This window comes from Miscanthus floridulus, chromosome 1, assembly GCF_019320115.1.
Source record: "Miscanthus floridulus cultivar M001 chromosome 1, ASM1932011v1, whole genome shotgun sequence".
NCBI classification, from domain to species: Eukaryota; Viridiplantae; Streptophyta; class Magnoliopsida; order Poales; family Poaceae; genus Miscanthus; species Miscanthus floridulus.
In genome coordinates this window covers 163478436-163500963 of record NC_089580.1, presented here as the reverse complement: position 1 = coordinate 163500963, position 22528 = coordinate 163478436, and the positions used below count along the sequence as shown (strand labels likewise).

The following is a 22528-nucleotide window of genomic DNA, read 5'->3' as shown; positions in this document are numbered from 1 at the left end:
AATAGTATTTTAGATAAATAAAAATTGGGTCTTTCTAATATTTTCTCCATATCTTTTTGTTTTCGTTATTGCTTATCAAACATTAATTTGTCCCCATACCACACACTCTAATTAGCTAGTTAATTGAAATCAGTGCCTTTCCTTGTTTAATCCTTCAAAATTGATCTTCAATTGGCATTAGCAAGTTTGGTCAATATTTAAAATTTAAATGCTACATAGTGGTATGATGTTTCCGTTTAAGTGACCGTTTTGTCCGAGGCTAAACGACAAGTGACCGATTGTTTGCCATTTTACATTTAGGATCTAGTGCTAATTAGTTTTGGCCCTGTTTAACTACTTGTTATTACCGTAATTCTTTTTTGGGTCAAAGAATTAGATTGATCGAGTAAATGTTAGAGGCCTGAGGCTAATTAAACTCCCTTCATTTTTAAGTTTTTTTGCTTTCTTTTGTATCGCAACATAAACGTTTATTTGTGTATTATGTACATCTTTGTCGCGTGTATACATTTTGACATGCATGGTTGTTGCCGTTTTGCAAACACCCCCCCCCCCCCCCCCCCCCCCCCCCCCCCCCCGTCTGTCTCAACCACATAGCACTGTGCAGTGTTCATGCATGGCCAGTTAAAAGAAGCGATGAGATAAGATAGTTTAATGACAGTGTAATCTTCACACTATCTCCTTTTCGCCCAAACAATGGATCATTTCGTTTTGACACGAGACATTGAATATTACCTGTCGCACAAGTTGGAGTCCGCTGATTTGTATATACACATTCGAAAATGGAGGATCAGCATCCTTGTGATTGTGACGTATGCTTGGGTTAGATAGCCACTAGAAGTACCCGGCGAGGGTTTTTTTTTAAGGCTCAGATCGCCTTGTTGTACCTGAAGATTCTGCTGCTACACTGGTACTCAAAAAAAAAATTACGGGTTAAAAGAATTTGAGAGTGCAGGCAGGCACGCGCTACCTTATGCATGCATGTACGCGTCCGCTCAATTGCTTAGCTGCTATCCAGAGTATAGTAGGTTTAAGGGCATGACAGTGCGCGTACGTACCTGCTCGCCTATTTAATTTGTGATAATTAGTCTGTCCGAGATGATGCGTACATGCACTGTGGACTGAACACGTACACTGATGCATGGTTGTTATTGTGGTTCCATGAAATCATATTACTGTCCTTGCATGTGGATCGACTCGTCAGCCAAGATGCGTTGGATAGTATTCCCTTTATTTCGTACTATGTATCATATATAATAAAGTTGGCATTATAATTTGGTCAAAAGTCAACATTTATATGATAATAATAATCAAATTCTAGATATTCATACAGCTTAGGATCATACAATTTGTTTTAAAATTCACCCTGAGATATATATTCATTATATATAATTTGCACGTTGTTATAAAGTATATGAATTTATAGAAGTTGATAATCAAAGAAAGACATGTTTGAATTAGGATGTGTGACAAGGTATAGAAATTGAATCAAAGAACGTGGGTTAATTATTAACTTTCATAAAACACATTGTTTGGAAATATTTTCAGCAGCAATAATTTCTTGTGAAAGCCTTATACTTATAGTCTTCTAGGAAACACACTGTTTAGAAATACTCCCTCCCTTCTTTTCTACTAAGCGTACATTCATATCAAAATTTAAACTTATAAATCCTTAACCAGTAATTTGGTCAACAATTTTTAATTATTATAATACAAACTTGATACAAATAGATTTGTAATTAAGTCTACTATCCCATTATAATAATTTTGTAAATATAAACAATATAATAAAGATAAATAAATGATGAAAGTGTAATTTCAAAAACTATGTCATGTCAAACTGTGCCTTATAAAAGAGAATAGAGGAAGTAAGTACGACCCTGGATCCACTAGTGCTAATTGTTACTAGCCAGGGTTCAAAATTTCGATGAAATTTTGCCAAAATTTCATGAATTTCGGTAATTCTTAAGAAAAAAGTGCACTTCATGTGCAAGTCTCTAAAAAAAATCGGCGAAATCTCAGCCAGATTTCACGATTTTCGACAATTTCAGGGGTAGCCGAAATGTTTTAATACCAAAATTGATAACCCTGTTACTAGCTAGTTTTCATCCCTGAATAAATTAATTGCATGAGTTGTCTTATGGTAACTGTTCTAAGTTTGACTAAATTTATAGAAAGGAGCGTAAAATTATGACACTAAATTAGTATCATTAAATACATTGTAAACTATATTTTTTATAACATGTCCTTGATCAGCAGAAATGATGCAAATGAATAAATTCAACAAATTTATACTTGGAATTTGTGTTGCTTGGGTCATAGTATGGTTAGTAGTTCTATGTCTCTCGTGTAAAATCATTGCCGATATAGGTATGGGGTGGGACTTAGTAGTTCACTACTGCAGTTAGTAGTTTTTTGCTTTCATTTCATTGTGAAATGAAGTTTATGAGCTGCTTGGTGGTTTAACCGCCACCATAGGTCTTTGCATTTGTGGCGAGCACTTAAAACTTCGATGACAAATATTGCTTTCCACTTGCATCTCAGGTGCCTACATTGCTAGAAGTTCTACCAAATCGATTGACAGCTGATGTGCCGGAGCAACTTCGTCAAGTAAACAAGCATTGGTATAAAAACTACATTCTGGAATAAATTTCAACGGCCACTTCTCAAAACTTTATTTGATTTTATTTATGTATGTACTCATGTGTCAAGGTTGAGCTGGGTTCACGAGCAGGTGACCTCAAAAAGATGCTTATTGATCTCCTGGATGAAATTCCACACTTGATAGATTGAGTGATGACATGACTTATTATTCCTTGCTATGCATGAGTGTTTTTCGGATTGAACTATGAAAAAAATCGCATTTTCATTGTTTTAATGTGCATCCCTGAGATGAACCTGTGGCGTTAGCATGGACAGTGGCGGAGCCACAGGGTATACCGGGTATGCACCGGCATACCCTGCGAGACCGACGGCAACTAGTTTCGGTAGTTGTACGTATACGTCGTATTCGTAAAAAAAACAAAAAAATATCATCACGGGAGGACGGGAGGCCCATCTAACGTGGCCCATGCGGCAATAGACAAGTCCAGACGTCTACTACGTACACGATGTTTCCGGTTCCTAATTAATTAATCTATAATCTGGACCTGAGGACGGAGGACAGGCACGTCGCCTAACGGCTGACCCCTAATGCACAGATGCCCTGGTGCCCTGCCGCAGTGCCGCTGCCGCCCTGGATGCTGGATTGGATCGGAGGCTCGCTGTCCATGTCTCATCTCATCTGTGGCGGCCACAGCAGTAAGGCTTACCGTCTTGATTCGCTATTTCATTTAGGTAAAATTTAATCTTTGCTCTTCGATTTCTTTTACTCTTCATCTTTCTACAGAAAATTGTCGTTTATTTTTCATAGCTATTTGCTAACATCACAAATAGCAAATTGTTTAATTATTTGGCAATGTGTTTTTTAATATTTATGCAGTTATTATGAAAAGAAACTCAGATATTGCATCTCTTTATTTGAAGTGCTTTACCAACATATGTAGGGTAGTAAAAAATGGAATTTAACCCGTTCATGCTTACTATAACTAGTTATTTCGGTTTTCTATTCGTTGCTTTAACTACAACACTGGCTCTATTTATTGGCTTGCTTATTTGGAATGAATTGAATGAATAGAAGGATCTTTCTTTTGGATTGGATTCCTGGTATTCTAGACTTTTAACTATCAGTATGACTTTTTAATTATTTATATTGTAAAGCGTTGAATAAAATAGCTAGAAAAATAGCATTATAAGTCAGTGGTACTCTTTTATGCCTATATTTTAATTATCAGTATGACTTTTGAACTATTTATATTGTATTTAGTTGATGGTTTCAACTTAATCCATGAATTTAAACATTATCGTGTTACTTAGTGTATATATAACGAATCACGTTGTCAATTTTATAATTATTACTGAATTGCTATAATAGATTTACCGAATTGGATATGAAAATTTTTGGACGGCATACCCTAAACTAAAATCCTGGATTCGCCACTGAGCATGGACACTATACTAATGGTTAGTAGTTAACTGTCTCTCGTGTAAAATCATTGTGTAAGGTAGTAATCAAGTCACACCGTGTGTTTTGATTAGACAAAAGTCACACCGTGTGTGGGGTGCCATGGCTAGTTCATAACTAATTAATGCAAAAAGCGCTGTGCGGTGTCCACGAACAAAACAGTAGTACTCCTTGCCACGATACACAGGCATCGAAACACTTCTTCGCACAGCCCAGTTTGCGTCGAAATGAGCCACAGTAGTCAAGCAGTCAGTCCAAATCAGTCAGTCAACAATATTTTTTTCTCAGAACAAACCAGCACTAATCAGCCCAAATTAGCCCAGAAATCAACCAGCGAACAGGTCGAAAGTTAGGTCAACGGAGCAGCATGTAGTCCAACAAACTCGATCCACGATACGAACAACGAACTCGCCATGAAGGCATGAATATGATAGCCTTTGTCCCCTTGTTGTGCTGCGAGCCAAAGCGCGGTGCGGTCCGACCGATAGCTTCACCGATTCCATGCCTGGCTACGTAATCGTAGCGGTGCTCCGGAGTGTCCCCCTCCCTCTCCCCGGCCACCACGACCGGCGGCGGTGCGCAGGTGCCTCGAAGACAGCGGGAATAAGGGATGGTTTGGAAAGCCACGCGCTGACGCGAAGACCGAACGAGCCCTCTTCCCCGTGCGTGCATGTCGTTGACATGCGCGCGCGCGCCTGACGACCTGCTCCTGCTGCCCGCAAAGAAAACCACACCAACCCCACGCAGAGTCGCGCGTGGCGAGTCGTAAACTACTGGTGCATGCAGGCCTTGTTCGAGGGAGAGTGAGGGGGGAAAGGCGTACCTGGCTTTGCGATATCCAAGCACGTTGTCAGTGTAAAACCCCTTTTGCGTGCATGAACGAATCAACCGTGAATATGCGTCCCGGCCAATCGTGGCCGGACAAGTGATGCCTGCTGGTCCGGCCAGGGACTCGCGTCGTCGTAGGTGCCGCCGCTGCTGGGATGCTGGTGGCGGTGGCCGGTCCGCCGGTGGGTCTGGGCGTACGCGCCGTGAGACCGGCCGTCGAATCGAGAAGACGCGTACTGTACGCTGGATACGCAGTCCGCGGCTGGTTGATGCTGAATTTGCCCGTGCCGTGCACCGGCCTCCGGTGGAAACGGTTGCTTCCATCGGGGTCGCGTACAACTCCTGGAGGTGGTGGTGGTAGTACTAAATACCGTAACCGAATACTACTAAGTCATGACTAAAAGTACTGTTGATTGGTTTAGTATGAGAGAAAAATATTATTCATTAGCTGATAAGCCAAACGAACAAACGGCAAGTACCGTTGATTTCGTTTTACAGTGCGCGACGCAGCTGCGAGTAATCCTGTCCAGTATGCCCATAACTAACCCACTGCCGGCCGCCCGTCCTCACGAGGAACGCATCGGCTTGATCGATGCGGGGGCGCTGAAGGCGCGCGACGCGACTGCAAGGTACTGTTCTGCCTGCTCGCGCCATAGATACCCGCCATGCCCATCCTGTGTTAGTAGGCACTGGGCAGCTACGTAGATAGCTGCATCCAAATCTCAAGGGATCCAACCTACTAGTACTACGTACGTACGTACGCTGCAAATGGATTGGTGAATAACGCCGATGTCATAGGGACGCGCCCTAGAAGGTACGGTTGCGTTAGCTTCGACGAAAAAAAGAGCTAAACATCTGACTAAAAACCAAGTTTAAAAAACGAATTACAAGAGAAGCGGACAGGTAGGAGTACTCACCTACTCCGTACCTGGCTGCTACGTGACGTGCCATTGCCAGATAGCAGAGCAATTAACCTTCGACTAAAAAACCCAGGGCGTGGCGTTGCCGCGCTATCTTTGAGTAGGCCACTGTTATTGTTAGGTGGGTTTCAAAAAGTTTAAAATGTAATGATGAATTGCTTTGTTGGTTAGGACTTAGCAGTATTTTATTTGCCAACTACAGACCACCCCACATGTGACTTCTGGGGTTCGGGTCGTTGATGCACGTCCGCCTGGCTGCCGCCACATTTTTCAGAATGCTACTCCCCGCTCAATGTGTAGAACACGCAGCGCGCGGGCGTGGCGGCGGTGCTGATCGCGGACAACGTGGACGAGCTGCTCTTGTAGAATTATAATATTGTACCTGTAAATTTAATTTCAAAAGAAAAAATAGGTTTGAGATTCTGAAAGTACAGAGCATGATACTGAAAGTTAATACTTATACAAGGCGAAATAGTCATTTTCGTACCTAAACTATTGCCTAAGACTCACTTTGGTTCCTGAACTTTCAAAGCGTCTAGTTTAATCCTTAAACAATCGATTTGCAGGTCGATCTCGTCCATCTCCATTAATTAATCGCCACGTGTCTAGAGTACATGCGAAATATCATTGCTGCCCCTCGCTCTGTCCTTTAGCAGCTGGCCAGGCTCATGCTAATTACCGACGACATGTCCATGGTACAACCTAAGTAAATTGTATATGTTTGCCTAAATTGCCTTTGCTATTTACAGTCTGGCCATAAGAGAAGATTGATATCTTTTTGGAGAGAGTGCTCAAGCATCTGCGAAGTCACGTGGCGCCGTGAGAGAGAGCAAGGGGCACCAATGACATTTTGCATGTACTCCTAGACACGTGGCTGAAAAGTAATATGCTAAGCTCATTTTCTAAGCCTTATCTGCATCTAACACAGTTATCTTAGACGAATAAGATTTAATTTTGCTTCACTACCTGTGTGCTGGAGCATATGCTTCCTTGTTGTAATATTGGTCTGCAAGGTCTAAGCATTGTCTATAAGCAGCAAACCTAAGCCAAAAATGCACCTGCATATGCATGCAAGTGTTAAACAACATTTGCACAACCTTGAATCTTCCACAAGCTCTTTTCTTTAAAGAAAGTAGGCTTCTAGCAAGGCCAACTCTATCCTGCACAATCCCATGCAAGATCTGCAAACACGAAGATGTTCATAACACTTCAACCTCTATTGTTTCAGAAGCTAGTTAGTAGACAAGCAAACGAGGAAGGAACGAAGGCACACCTAGGCAGTGGCACTTGGGGGGCATTGTGTGAGCGAGTTCCGAACAGACATTTGATCGAACACCCTAGGGACGTTCCCCAAGCAGCTGCAACAAGCGTAGATGGCGACAACGGAGAGCCACTGATGTGCGCTGAGATGGCCCCCAGCAATGCTCGCGGAAGAGGCACGCGGCTCGCACCAGTTGCCCCGGCCATGGCGGCGCGCGGCACGGCGTTCGGTGGGCCGAGGCCACGGTAGTGGTCAGCTCGCTCGTGCCATTTCAATGGTGGGCCACGCTTCCTCTCTCTCACGGCGGCGGCGCGGAGACCATGGCACAAAAGCAAGGCAGCCCTGGCGGGTAGTAGTGGGGCGAGGTGGCACAGGCCCCGACCATGGTGGGGCAGACCCACCCCCGCGCGCGGCGGCGCGGTGGCATAGGCCCCTGGCCATGGCAGTGCGAGACGCCCTTGGCCATCGGCGCGGCTGCTCCCCAGCGCGGGCGCGGCCGGCTCCAAGAGCTGCTGGAAGAGCGAGCGCACATGGTGGGCCCCGCTGGCACTGGGCCTGGGCATCTGGCCGTAGGGCGATGGGAGGCGCGCCTACTACGGGTGCGCCGGCCGCCAGAGCGATGGCGAGAGGCGGCGGTACTCGAACACGGATGCCAGATCGAGCGGGTTCGCGCGGCTCCCCGGGTCGACGCCCGAACCGATCCGCAATCGAACGGATAGTATCGCTTCTTCGCCGGATCTGATGGCCAGTGGGCTAACAGGTGACGTGTCCCTATCCGTTAGCCCGCTTTTGAGAGCAGGATTCCGAGAAGAATCGTCCGCTCCACGGCGTGACGGTTCGTCCCAACGAACGCCGCCCCTGCCCGATTTAGAATAACGCCTCTACGAACGTACCGCAGCTCGAGATTTCGGTGCATCCGCCGCTGCCCGATCGACCGTGTTCACCGGCACCCGGCAAGGCCACGTGAAAATCGTGAGAGGGCGGAGTCACTGGGGAGGGAAGGAGGAGTGTCCGGCCCGTGATCCGGCAGCGGATCTGTCACGGTGTGTCGTGCACGGCAGGGGTGCCTGCCATGCCCTGCCCCCTGGCAGCGGCCAGCCAGCAGCCAGAAACCCGGCCAACATGCATGTGAGCCGCAACTCGCTTTGCTGCCACAGTTTCCTTCCTAACCAAATGCTGCTCGAGTCGACGACAGGAGAGAACCAAAGTGATAATCATCCGGGCGCGGCCGGTGAAGCGGATCGATGGAAGGCTCCGGCGGCGATCTACCACCACCTGTAGCTGTAGCCGTGACTCTGTGAGTTCGTGATGATCAAGGGCTAGCTAGCTAGCGGCTGGCACTTGCCCATTGACGGCCGTGTCTGATCTCCGACGACATGACCTGGCCAGAACATGGTTCCACAAACGGAGACAGTAGTACTACTGCTGTAGATGAGCAAGCCGTTGCCCGTTGCATTGCATCTTCTCGGTCCGTCGCCGGTTGGGCGCGACGGCGTGGAGCCCACCCCCTGCACATGGCACAGTGCCGCACCATACGCGCCTGCTGGGTGCTGGCCCTCGGCCGGCTCATGTCTTGTGCCGATGTGCGTGCCCAACTGGCGGGAGTCTGGGTATATATGCCCTTGCCATGGCATTGTCGAACCAAAGAAAATCCGTAACGCGCCTTTTATTATTTATGTATTCCAAACGAAATGTTCAGCCTGTTCGGGAGGCCGTAAACGATCGTGGATTATTTACTGCTGGCTGGTTTGGTATAAGGAAAAAACACTATTTCTGGTTAGAAATTTACGATCGTTTACAAGCAAACAGTACGGTTAGCGCTAGTACTATTTCTTGACCGGTGCGACGGTTTTTTTTTTTTAATTTTGCTGCTCTGTCTCTGCGCTGCGCGCCGCGGTCAAACCAGTGTTCCCTCGTGTCAGCCGATCGCGGACTGACAGCTAATTTGCCCTTGGTTGTTTATGCCATTATCACGCAATCATCATCCGTCCATCATATCACTCAATCCATGCATCTCGACATCTTGTCACGGCCGAGCGAGCAGCGCCAGCCAGGGGCCAGGCGTAGCATAGGGCACGTCGTGTCCTCTCCACAGCTACTTATGGCCTTGTTTAGATTGCAAATTTTTGTAATTTGGACACTGTAGCACGTTTCGTTTGTATTTGACAAACTTTATCCGATCATGGACTAACTAGGCTCAAAAGATCCGTCTCGTGATTTACAACCAAACTATGCAATTAGTTATTTTTTTACCTACATTTAATGCTCCATGCATGCATCCAAAAATTGATGTGATGGAGAGAGAGTGAAAAAACTTGAAATTTGGAGGTGATCTAAACAATGCCTAGGTGATAAGCCATGACTAAAAGTACTGTTCGTTAATTTATTACAAGAAAAAAATATTGTTCATTGAGTAAAAAAGTAGGCGCTAGTACTATTTCTTGACCGGTGCGAGCCTGCGACCCTGTGCGCTGAGTACGTACTATAAAAAAAATCGCGAGAAATAATCCACATACAGTACACCATGTGACTTTCTTTTCTTTGCCTATCATTGTAAGCCTAACTCCACACATGAGTCAGGTAAACAAGGGAGTGAACAAAAATTGCAGTGGCAGCAAAGAAATTTATATCTTTATTATCAAACTGAGCTCGACGATCGTAATGGCGATCACGTCGCGGCTAGCGTAACGGTACGGTAATGCATGCATGGAGCATCTCGTGATGTGACTTCGTGAGCCAGCAAGTGCCCGGTGCGTGATGCCATCGACCGGGCGATCACGTACCCGTGCCGGAAAGCGGAAACCTGGATTTCGGCAGATCGCCCGCGCTTTATAGTTTATAACCCCGGACGGTGCCGAGTGTGGCCGGTGCCTCGGGGCTGTACGTATTCGAACTCGAAACCACATAAACGAACCCCCAAACAAACCAAAAGTGCCCCGGCCGCGTCCTGGCTGGCCACAGGACTAGTATGTAGTCCTGTGTTTTGTTTAGCTCACTACTAATCCGTTGCACGATGCGTCATCAGGACGCCAGGGTCGGTTAGTTAGTCGATCGGTTAACTTAACACCACCCCCTGATGCTATTGTACTGTAGCGCCTAGTCGGCACAGGCCATCTCACCACATAAAACCGCATTGGAGATCCAGCCCTAGATCACACCCACGGCACTGCAGTAGCGAACACGTTCCCTGGCCTCCAAGCAGCCTACGCGGATGCGACACCTGTGCCGCGGACGCTGTGAAAACATAGGCGTTGTACGTTACTTGGCCGATTAATTAGTAAAAGTTTCTCCTCCTAGCGAATCATGTCCCGTCCTCCCAATCTGTTTCTGGGTTAATCCGGCCGACTATGGATTATATAGTACGGAGTACTAGTAAAAGTTAATCACGCCCCTCCGAAGCGAGCGAGGTGACGCTCGCTGCCTCGCGTGCTCGCTCGTGGGTCAGCTCACGTGGCCCGCACATGGTTAGGTTTGGTTTGGGTTCGTCACGCTTGCAACCGTCAGTTCGGTCAGTCTTATCACCTCTACCTCGAATGGCGTTTTAAGGTGTTTTAGATAGGGCATGGTGTTCGGATATTAATAAAAAATAAATTATAGAATCTATTAGTAAATCAAGAGATAAATTTATTAAGTCTAATTAATCGGTCAGTAGCACATGTGTTAATATAGCACCACATTATTAAATCATAGACTAATTAGTCTTAAAAGATTTGTCACATAAAATAGTCGTAATTTATATAATTAGCTGTTTTTTAGTTTATATTTAATACTCTATATGTGTGTCTAAAAATTTGATAAAATATGGTGTAAACTTTTGGAAGGAAGACCTAAACAATGGTGCCGGGTTCACGACCCCCGTGCCGTGCGTCACCATTACCACCAGAACGACGGGCGACGGCCACCGTTCCCGTCGAATCAGCAACAGCCTTCCTGCGATAACGAATCGCCTAGCGGATACGGCGCAGGCGCTACCGGCCACCGAGCCACGATGGCGTCTCGCGTAATCCTGATGCAATCACAGGTTAACACTGCTCCAGTGCACGCATCATGTCAGCTCGTTAGGACCTACTCCCCGGTCTCAAAATAACTGTCGTCATCGGTATGCCTGCTGCAAGTTTAACTTGATTTATGATTAAAAAATTAGATCCAAAGATCTTTCAAATGATACTAATTACGTACCATAAATATTAATATTTTTAATATATATTTAGTCAAAATTGTTTCTCGGAAAGTGAAAACGTCAGATATTTAGAGACAGAGGGAGTTAGAGTATTTGAATCCCATGCACTAAATTTACCTATAAACTTTAGTGCTATAGGCCCCGTTCGGCTTGCTGAAACTTACTGAATTGTTGTGAGAGAAAAAATTATTTCGGCTGAAAAAACAAGCTGAATAGTGCGGATTATGAGATAAGCCGAACAGGGCCATACTCCGTATATCCGAATAGGTGGAATAAAAGTAAATTAATTTTTATTTTTTAACTAAACCACCAGCAATTAATTCATTATCACTAGACTTTAAAAGCTGCATACGAGTCTTTATTTTTAGAAAAAATTATTTAGTCCATGTTAGAGGGTGTTTGGTTCGAGTTACTAAACTTTAGTAGCTACTAAATGGTTTAGTCACTTTTAGTAACTCCAGAAGTTACTAGAGAGGACTAAAGCCCTTTTAATAGCTTTTCGTCATAGCGTTTGATTAAAAAGTTACTAAAGTAACTAAAAACTACTAAATTTAGTAGCTATTAGGCGAATCAAACAGGCCCTTAGACTAGACTTAACCACATAAACTTTAGTTCTAGAAACAAGGCCTTAATACTCCTACTTACTCCATCGGACCAAAAATAAGTGCACTTCTAATAACATTTGAAAAATGTCCTAGAATCAATCCACTTTTAGGTATATGGTACACCTCTCTCTTTTTTAATTTCTCTGTTTCTAAAAATGTAATCATTGCATGTTGAAATAATTTTTGATAGAGGTTAATATGTAATTTTCATGTTGCGGAAAGAGTAGTTTGGACTTTGGAGTCTTGCGGCGTGTTCGCTGGTTGGTTTTTGGACTGGTTTGGGCTGACTGGTACTGATTTGTCGTGAGAGAAAAATACTATTGGCTGATTGAATAAGGCTGAAACAGGGTGTTGGCCAGCGATGGACGGGGCACATATTTCCATGGCGCGGATCCGATCACGAGAACGTAGTACTCCGTAGAGGAGAGTAGACTAGATATTTCCGTGACGCCACACGCCAGCGGCAGCGGCGCTGCGGCGACGGGAATGAATTCTTGCGCCCGCAGGGCCATCACCCTTCGCTTTCAGTGATGACACGGACCAGTGAAAAGTGGAGAGTGAAAAGCTTGCACACGCGCTGTAACTCCGGTGCCAGGGACACAGCAATGGTCCAGCCGTCCAGGAGCTCACGCTGGTGCAGTGGCGCGGTGAAAACCGAAATTGCTTTCGCTTGCTTGCAAAGTCCCTGATCGCTGGGCTGGGGCTGGCTGGGCTGGCTGGCCAGCCCCCTCACATGGCTAGTGTTTACACGAATCAGCCAGCAGTACTTCTCTCTCACATAAACGAAATAGCAACGATACGATCCATCCAACCAAAAGCGTTCGCAGCGACAGCCGCCGAGGAGGCGAGGACCGAGGGGCATCTATAATCTGCCACCATGCTAGATCGAATCGCGTCGTGGTCGTGCGTCCCCTCTTCCTATACGTGGCTTGTTCGCTAAAACTTATCAGCTAGAATCTATAGTATTAAATGTTTGCGGCCCAAAATCCACCCCAAAATCCAAAAAGTTGCTACAGTACCTGTCACATCGAATGTTTGCGGCCCGTGCATGGAGCATTAAATGTAGACGAAAAGAAAAACTAATTGCACAGTTTGGTGGGAAATTGCGAGACGAACGTTTTAAGCCTAATTAGTCAATGTTTGGACACTATTTGCCAAATAAAAACGATGATGCTACAGTAGCCCCAAAATCCAAATTTCGCAAACTAAACACGGGCTTACCGGCCCAAGCGATCGGTCACTGTGCATAATTTAAATGCAGCTTTAAGAGCGCCCTCCGTCCCCGCACCTCTGAACACGCTGCCAGGACCCGGACCCGGACCCGGACCCGAACGCAAAGATGGGTTGGGTGAAACAAAGCGAGAAGACACGGATCAAATTATGCTAACACAGCACGGCAGTAGAGGCTATTGAGAGGTCAGCATGTTCATGGGGCGGAGTGCAGATTCTGATCTTGCATTGCGGAAAAAACAATCAACAAGTGAAAGACTGTACAGTACACAGCAGCTGGATCAGGTTTCAGCGTGAAACCTGCAGCACGAGGCAACGACGGCGAGGTACAAGGGCACAAGCACAACTGAAAGCACTGTAATAATGTAACAACTCATTCATGAAGATGCAGCCAAAATTACCGACCACTAGCTCCCCTCACCTGCATCCCAACATTTTTCCTCTCGCGCCATTTGCCGTCAGTCCCACTCCCACCCAAAACCAATCCCACTTCCCCCAAACTGTACAACAGCGAGTTGGACGACCAAACAATTCAAACCCATCGCCGCTTTCCCGCCAGCTCCCTGGATCTCACGTTGCACCTGTCTCCGTCTCGGTGCACGCCACGTCGCACATGTCATGTGTTGTGTAGGACCGGGGGAGACACGATGGCTTCCGTCAGCAGCTCATGGCCTCGCACTTCACCGGGAGCGCGCGGTCGAACCCGCCGCCGCGGGACAGCAGGGTTCCCACCACCGCCATGTCGCGGCAGAACACCCCCTGGTAAACAGGGGCGGTGGACGTCTCGGCCGCCGGCGCCTTAGGCATTGTCGCCGTGGTCGCGGCCTTGGCCTTGGGTTTCGGTTTCGCCTTCTGCGCGCGGCCCGGTGGGCTTCTCGGACGGCCGCTCTCCGTGTTGTTGGATTTCCCAGGCACCGGCTGCTGTGGTGGTTCCTGCTTCGCGGCTTCCTGCTTGGCCGCCAGCGCGGCGGCGTCCTTTGCCCTCTGCCTCTCAGCGGCCTCCTCGTCCAGGACAGCTGACATGACGAACGAGTACCCCTTCTGCAGCATCCGGTACAGCAGCAGCGCGGACATGCGCTCCTGGTCACGCACCGCCTCGAGGTCGCGGTGCTCGTCCACGAGCTCAAGTCGTTCCCCGAACACCACGGCGCGGTCAGGCTTGAGCTTCAGGGAGAGCAGCAGGTGCGCGCGCTCCAGCTCAGAGCGCGTGCACCCGCGCCGCACGCCCAGCAGCAGGTAGTAGTCGATGTTGCACGCCTCGCCGGCGGCGACGCGGCTGCGCAGCCCCTGGATGCGGGCCGTCAGTTTGCGGTGCGCGCCGGCGATCTCGCGGTACCGCACGCCGCCCTGCGGCCGCCACCGGGGCCCCGGGAGCTTGCCGTCGCGGAGCGCGGCATCGTAGAGGAGCTTGAGGTGGTCAAGGTCACGGAGGCAGTCGGCGAGCGCGCCCACGGACTGGAGGATGTCGGCGCGGGCACGGAGCGCCGGGATGTAGGCAGGGTCCAGGGCGAGCGCGCGGTTACAGTCCGCGATGGCGTCGGCCGGACGGCCACCGGCCTGGAACGCGGCGGCGCGGCCGACGAGGCAGGCGGCGGCAAACGGGTGCGGCAGCACGCCACGGCGTGCCTCGAGGATCTTGGTGAAATGGCGCACGGCCTCGGCAGGGAGGCCGGCGTCCAACGCGGCCATGGCAGCCGCGCGGCGCCGGAGCAGGAGCTTCACGTGCGCCAGGAGCTGGGACACGGCCTCCGACTCCATCGCCGGGATTATGAACGCCGAGCCGGACTTGGATGTTTTGCCGGACGGGACGGAGGGAGCCGCGGCCGCGGCGGCGGACGACGAGAAGCTGTCGTCCGACCAGCACACGCTCTCGCGGCGGAACGCCGCCGAAGCGAGGCGGCGGCCGGTCTGGAGCAGCACCATAGCGTCCTCAATGAGGCCGAGATGGAAGCAAGCTTGGCCGAGGACCAAGTACCTGTACATGGGCATCAACCATCAGGAAATCGGTCGGATTCGCGAAGTCAAGACACCAACAGTTCGTGCAATGCCGCAGATTTCGTACCTCCACTGGGTGTCCGTGTTTGGGTTCTTGGAGAGGCCGGCAAGGACGCGGCGTTTGAGCTCGGAGATGTCGAAGCAGCGGAAGGAAGCGGACAGGGCGAGCGTCAGGCTCCGCGTCGTCGGAGCGGTGGCGGTCAGGCGAGAGGAGCTTGGCACAAGAAATCGTGCCGAGGTCACCGGAGCCGGTGGACAAGAGGGACGCCGAGGAGGACGACGAGGTGTCCTCGCCAGAGCACGACTTGCCGCAGCTGGGGATGTAATCGCGGAGCATCTCCGCGACCTCCCTGTAGCGTCGCAGCGCGAGGAGCGCGCGCGCCCGCAGCTCCAGGGCGGCCTCCATCCGCGGCGACAGCTCCAGCGCCGCGTCCACCAGGCCGAGCGCCGCCACCGCGTCCCCGCCGCCGCCCTCCGGCGTCCGCCGCAAGAATCTTCCTCGCCTCCCGCAGGTACTTGTCGATCACCTGACCAAAACGGAACGGAAACATCAGATTTCCCGCAGCAAAAACAGTATTCTTCCGTCTTAACAGAGCAGGATCGATTGAGAGATGAGATCATTCTTTTTGGGGGGGACAAACAAAACAAACGAAACCAAAACAGGACAAGCCACCGGCCGGACAGAATGCGCTGGAACCAAGCTGCTGTTGAGCGAAACAAACAAAAGGCACGCACAGCGAGCTTCAGAGATCCAAACGGTTCTTCGCCCTCCTGGCATTTGGACGTCAAGCCCTCTCCATCCAGAAGTCAAAAAGCACAAACTTGGCATTCGTGCAGTTCTTGAACACCAAGAAGCATTCAGGTGGAAGAGAAAGGGAACCCAACTCAAGTATGGAGTCAACAGGGGAGGACGGGAAGCGGCACTGACCTTCCTGTTGCTGAGCAGCCACTTCCTCTTCTTCTCCGGAGCAGAAGAAGGCGAGGACACCGCCATTGCCTCCCTCGCATCAATCGGCGCAACCCACGCGTAGCCTGAATCGAGCCCAAAGCGAGGGGAGGACACGGAGAGGGAGGAGGTAGGAAGGCCGGAAGGGCAATCGAAGGCGAGAAGAGAGAGGAGGTTATATATACGGGGCCAGTAAGCTTTTCTGGGGTTTGAATCGAGTGGGAAAGAAATGGGAATACACAATTCAGAGTCAGAGAGAGAGAGAGAGAAATGCCAGTGCCAGCTTTGACTGCACTGCACCCCACTTCCTCTCTCCTCGCTGCTTTCCCTTTCAGAGAAAGCTTCGATCCCTCGCCATCCTAGCTGGCCAAGATGCCCGTCCAGCGACACCTCTCATCCTCCTCAACGCCCATCCGCAGGACCAGTAGAATAAAAAAAAGGTCTCACAAATTCAAAAACCCTATAAAAAAAAGGGTCTCATGTAGGGTGGTGGACTTTTAAAAGGTCAGAAATCAGTCATGCTGCCCCACTACTCCTCTCCTTCCTCCTCACACCCAACCATTTTTAATTTCTTTCCTTCTCCTCCTGCCCTCTTTTCCTTGATTCGTTTATTCGCTTCCTTACTTTAGCTTATACCAGTTTTAAAGCTCAGAGGATCACACTATCATTTTGTTTTAAACAGAAAATCCCAGCCCTCAAAGCTGAGCTAGCCGTTCATCATCCTGTCCTGTCAGCTGCAGCACATGTTACACACAGAAACACTTCATTTTTATAAGCGCATTTGGCGTCTCACCTACCAAATAAGGTCAGTTTAGATGCGAAAATTTTTGGCTTTTGGCTACTGTAGCACTTTCATTTGTATTTGACAAAAATTGTCCAATTATGGACTATTTAGGCTTAAAAGATTCGTCTCGCCAATTACGGGCAAACTGTGTAATTAGTTAATCTTTTTACCTACATTTAATGCTCCATGCATGTGCCGCAAAATTTGATGTGACGAAGAATCTTGAAAAATTTTGAATTTTGGGTGGGATCTAAACGGGGCCTAAGTGTAGATGTTACTGAATATCCAAGGCGCAAATACGAAGCCTCTCAGATCATAAATACGGGGTACCGCTACATGCAGGCTGGCTGCCTTTATATCCGAGTGTGTGTACTTCCTGTCGTGTACAGGTAGGAGTATTCACTACGGGCGTGATGGGTTGCAGAGCCAGGACTAGGCTGTGCAGGACTGAAGAAGTCGTGTTAAGCTCGTACAGGTGATCATGTTTAGTTGTCTTGGTCGTTGGTTCAGTACGAGATAAGGTTTTGTTTGGTTGTATGCATACATTAATTTTTTTTGGTATCTAACGCATAGGTCCCTGCATCCTAGGTGAATCAAGTCATCCTACATCATGAGGGAAGGAGAAATCCAGAAGACGGAGCCGTGTGGGATGGAGGAGGGAATCTGCATGGGAGAAAGCAGGAGAAAGATGCAAGTAGAGCAACCAAACACAGACGAATACACCAAAGGATACGAAATGGGCCAAATAACGATCCAATTCAGACAACCAATCACGCCCAACGTAACTCACACGTATGTACAGTGTATGTTTGCCAATAAATTCGGGTAAATAGGAGTAACAACAAGAGGCGGCATTGCTTTCGGCAGAATACATAGCGATACGCGCTTAAGCGTTATTGATACATTTTTCAGAAGTCCGAAGTCCTGTATACGTGCAGAAACGATCGAGGAACAGGAGCCTTATATTAAGACGGTGTTCGAGACCGCTCCGCTCCATGTTTTCAGTTCCACTCCATGTTTTTTAGCAAATGGTTTCAGCTCCACGCACTCTGTTCAAAGAAAAAAGGTGAAGTTGTGAGAGCACTTCATAAACTTTAGTTTTTTTTTATGAAGCTACTCCATGATGAAGTTTGTGGAGCATAGTTTGTGAAGCAGTTCCAAACACCCTCTAAAAGGAAAAGGCGGGGGGACAGGAGATGGTGTAACTCCAGGGCAACATGAAACGCTTGCGGGAAGAATGGTAAAAGTAACTAGTGGTGGCCAAACCTATGGGGGACGCAATACGAATGCTGTGCCCGGCCGTATTTATACGGCGGAATGAGATTCCGCAGGTAGGCCGCGCGGGCAATGTACCGGCCTCCGTGGACCTGACGTCATTGAACAAAGTTACCCCTGCTTTCACGGATGAAAGAGCCATGGAGTTACGGATTCACGGTAAAGTCCGAAAATTATGAGTTGGCACGGTTGGGGTGAGATTGGCACTCGGGTCATGCTAAGTTTTGGGCTGGCTCCAGTTTTGAAAGATTTAACCTACGAAGAATGTGAATAAACGGGGAGGTAAGTTTCAAAAAAAGAAGTCCGAAACTTATTAATAATATGGTTTTGATGAATATGGTCTGGTTTCATAGGTGGCTTCCTTTGCATGAATAAGAAGAGATCAGTAGTGGATGGATATTGATCAAGTTAGAAGTATGAAGAATGAATATCAACAATAATGGCATTATGAAGAAATAACAAGCTAAGGTGAAAAGTAGGATGAGACATGAGTGTTTGCATATGGGTTAGTCTCAAATAGAAAGCTTGTTTAAGAAAGTCAAGTGTGTTGATATTAAAGTGTGTCGAGCCAAAATGTAGAGGATACATGGAATCGTAAACTGGCTTGACCATATTTGTGTTGATGCATAGATGTCAATATATGTGATCAAAAGAAGCGGATTTCCAATGACCTCTTAATGTTGATCTCAAGAGATTAAGAGTTAGAGAGCAATCGAGAGGGACCCGGAATGATCATGAGCTTTGTGAGTTGCTCACCGCCACCTCAACAGGAGAGTAGAGTTCAAGTGGGAACCTAAACTTCGGCGAAACAAATCGCTTGTGTCTCTTATGTTTTGAATTGTAATATTTGCTTTTCCACTCGATGTGCTTGGTTTGTATGTGTTTGTGCGTGCATGTACTAAATACATCTAAAAGTTTGGTTTGAGTTGGAACTCTAGGCGTACTTGTTTTTGAGCTTCTATGTATTGTGCGAAAGTTCCGTGAAGCGGAAGTTCTGAATAATTGCGCGAAAGTTCCGCAATTTCCTAATCTGAAGTTTTGATTTGTTGTTAAATTTCAGAAACGTCTATCCACCCCCTCTAGGCAACATAAAGTCTTGTCATGCCAGTTACAACGATGATTATTTAGTATACTCCATCGCATAAAAGATACCATTCTTATTTTTCGAGAAATAAATACTCTAAATTTTTAACCAAATACTCCTATACACAAGAGATTATTAATATTTATTATGATATATAATAAGTATTATTAGATTAATTATTGAATATATTTTATAATAAACTATTTGAAGATATAAATATTACTGATATTTTTTATAAAACTTGTTGAACTCGAGAAAGTTTGTTGCGTGCAAAATTTTAGGTTTTTTTTTGAATGGACAATGGAGGGAGCACAAGTATAATCTCATTTGACCGTTCGATTTGTTTAGTGCGGTGGTCGAAATAACAAAGTGCTCCGTCCCGTCCCGGTGGCGACGTGGCCATCTATTATTATTACTGCATACACTCACGAGACTTAGCAAGAGAAATGAACACGGGACTGCTGTTGGTTGCGAATCGCGATTCTTGAGCGGTTGGGTTTTGATTTCTTTTTACGAGCTCGATCACGCGCTCGCTTGATGCGCCCTATCCACTGCACGAGAGGCACAGGGCTCCCGGCTCTGAATGATGCAGTGGCGTATAGTATGCCCTTTTCGCAGGGCATATAAGCCTGTATTTTTTTTAGCTAAGGAACAATATATTTTTCTCTCGTAATAAATCACTTTAGCCGAACGAACAGCCGAGACCCGCCCCCCGGCCTGGTCACATGTACGCCGCCGGGCGCCGAGGAGATGTCAGCGTCGTCCCCGGCCCGGCCGCTTTACAGCCGAGCCCCGGCCCCCGGCCGCGCGCGCCAGCTTTCCCAATTCCCAGCCCCGGCCGAGCCTGCCCACGTTCGCGTCGTCGTCCGTTTCCGTTGCTCTGCTTCCGCCGTCGCGTTCCATCGCGCATCGCTGGATGGATTTGTTCGCTTCCCATCTCCCAGGCCAGCTGCTGTGTATGCTTCCAAGCTCCATGGGTCGCGCGAATTTTACGGCACGTACGATCGTGCGTACGAGTGGATGCATACGGACGGAGATGTACGATAGGCGCAACGTATAGGCACGCGAGGGCGTAGCATACGTTGCGTCAGTGGTACTCCTCTGATCCGGGGTCCGGCGACAGGCTCAGGGGAATATATGCACGCGGCTCAGGGCGTAGGGCTAGCTCGATGGATCCATCCATCTGTGCCTGTGCTGTGCAAGCGCAAAGGTTACCCCTATGATTGGAGCAAAAACGGGGGCGAGCATCTCCTCCCCATCATGTCTCCATGTTCCGCCTATTCGGCTTTGATCGGCCTGCCTGTCGGGATGCTCGCTCGTTGGCTCCTCTATCAGGTTACTTGCTCGGAAAGCATGCCTGCTCCTTTCGGGGGCCTCCGCCGGGGTCCGGATCAAGTTGTTTCTCCTAGCTGTAGCTCTAGGCAGTTCTAGTTCTAGTGGTTATACTCGTTGAGGGAGCGGGCGCAATACGTAAGGCGGACCGCGGACGACGTCGCGCGCGTACAGGGTGGTTCCGTTCCGGTTCGGCTGCTGCTTGGGTGGGGTGCACGTAGTGGGTTATTGCCTGGCCGCAGGACACTGCCGCTGCCACCGTGGTCAGCAGCAGCACGGCCGCGACCATCACCATCGGATGCTCATGCGCTGCGCCTCAAATCCCGGCGCCTGTCCTCGCCGGGGACTCGGGGAGAATCAGAATCGATCCACCAGTATCTCGATGGATCGCTCCCCCCGTTCTTCGCTCCTCTCTGATCGTTTGCACGCTTGCGCTGCATGCGGTTCTTATTGGCTCCTCCTGCTAACAATTATGTTTCATATGATGCGGCAGATGAGAGTCAACGCGTTATTACTATCAAAACTCACCTCTTCGAACTGGATAAGTGAGTGTTTGGATAGTCGTCGCGCACACTCCATGCCTTGCGTGCACTATTGTACTCCGATCCGATCCATCCAGCATGTGCTTCCACTTAGGGCCTGTTCGGTTCCGGGGATTGACCTCCTGGAACCGTTCCCGGCCGGAACGTTTCTACAATTTGTATAGGACAGCCTCCACCAGGAATCGATCCTGACAGGAATGATGCAAAACGAACAAGCCCTTACTGGAGAAAATACCCGTTGCTCCACAGCTGATCCCCATTCGACGTACATGTACTTCACTTAGCCAGCTGGTACCAGAGTTTATTTCCCCCGCGTAAATTTTAGTCCCAGTCACATCGGATGTTTGGACACATGCATGAAGTATTAAATATAGACTAATTATAAAACTAAATGCACAGATTGAGACTAATTTGCGAGACGATTTTTAAGCCTAATTAGCTCATGATCTGGCAATGTGGTGCTACAGTAAACATATGCTAATGATGGATTAATTAGGCTTAATAAATTCGTCTGGCGAAATACTGAGACTTGTATAATTTATTTATTATTACTATCAAAAATTCTGATGTGACACCCTAAATTTTAGCCCTTGATTTAAACACCCCAGCCTTCTGCTTCAATTTTTCTTAATGAAAAAAAAACGTAAACTAATGGTAGATGGAGATGGTGAGGGCCACTGCATGCACCTAGCTTGCCTACGTGCCTGCCATGATGGCCAAGCACGTTGGCGCCAGTTGTCGACCTACTAGTGGCTCTGTTACCATTGGGCAGTGTTTAGGACAGGTAAGCCTACGCTACTGAACAGCTTGACCACGCATGCCATTGGTCTACGTGTACCAGGGGCTGTACACTTTCTCGCTTCAGACGAAGGCACCCTGTCACTTACTCACTTCCGAGGGGCTCACCACTGGCACTGGGTATACCGTATACAAAGCGCGCTCGAAGCTGACGGACACAGCCGCGACATGAGCATAAAACGATCGATTACAGTCAGTCAGTCGGATTGCTCCACAGTCGTTCGATGCGGAATTGCGTTCATTTTCGAACGGAGTATTGTAGTATAAGGTAAATTTGCTATAGAACATTCTTTAATGTTAGAATTTGTTGATATGGACACAACTTAATACTATTGTTTTTCATACACTTTTTAATTGTGACAATTTGCTATTAGGCACTACAGGTATTAAAATAATAGTTTCTAGGAGTAGATGATAGAGAGAAGCTAAAAGTGACCGATGTGACTTGACTATGACAGCACAACTCTTAATAGATGTCTAAAAAAATCTTAACTTTTTTTACATATTAAGTCAGATGAAGACAAAATTTTAAATTATAGAGCTCGATGAGATCTAGAATTTCGTAATTTATCTATAACTTTTTTGATACATTCCATTTTACTATACAACTAGATATAATATTATGTCTAGATACATAGCTAAATGGATGAACAAAAAAGTCAAAGTGACTTATAATTTGAACATGGAG

The 22528-nt window shown here is 47.7% G+C and overlaps 1 long non-coding RNA gene and 1 pseudogene across 1 annotated transcript; both read right to left on the bottom strand.

Annotated features, from left to right (window-relative positions):
* Nucleotides 1–5902: 5902 nt before the first annotated feature.
* LOC136500399 (uncharacterized) lies at nucleotides 5903–7726 on the bottom strand. Its single transcript, XR_010770020.1, has 3 exons — nucleotides 7082–7726; nucleotides 6775–6989; nucleotides 5903–6190 (listed from the first exon to the last, which is right to left on the bottom strand). It is a non-coding gene; the product is annotated as an uncharacterized lncRNA (long non-coding RNA).
* Nucleotides 7727–13292: 5566 nt separating this feature from the next.
* Nucleotides 13293–16194, bottom strand: LOC136500389 (uncharacterized; annotated as a pseudogene).
* Nucleotides 16195–22528: the final 6334 nt, after the last annotated feature.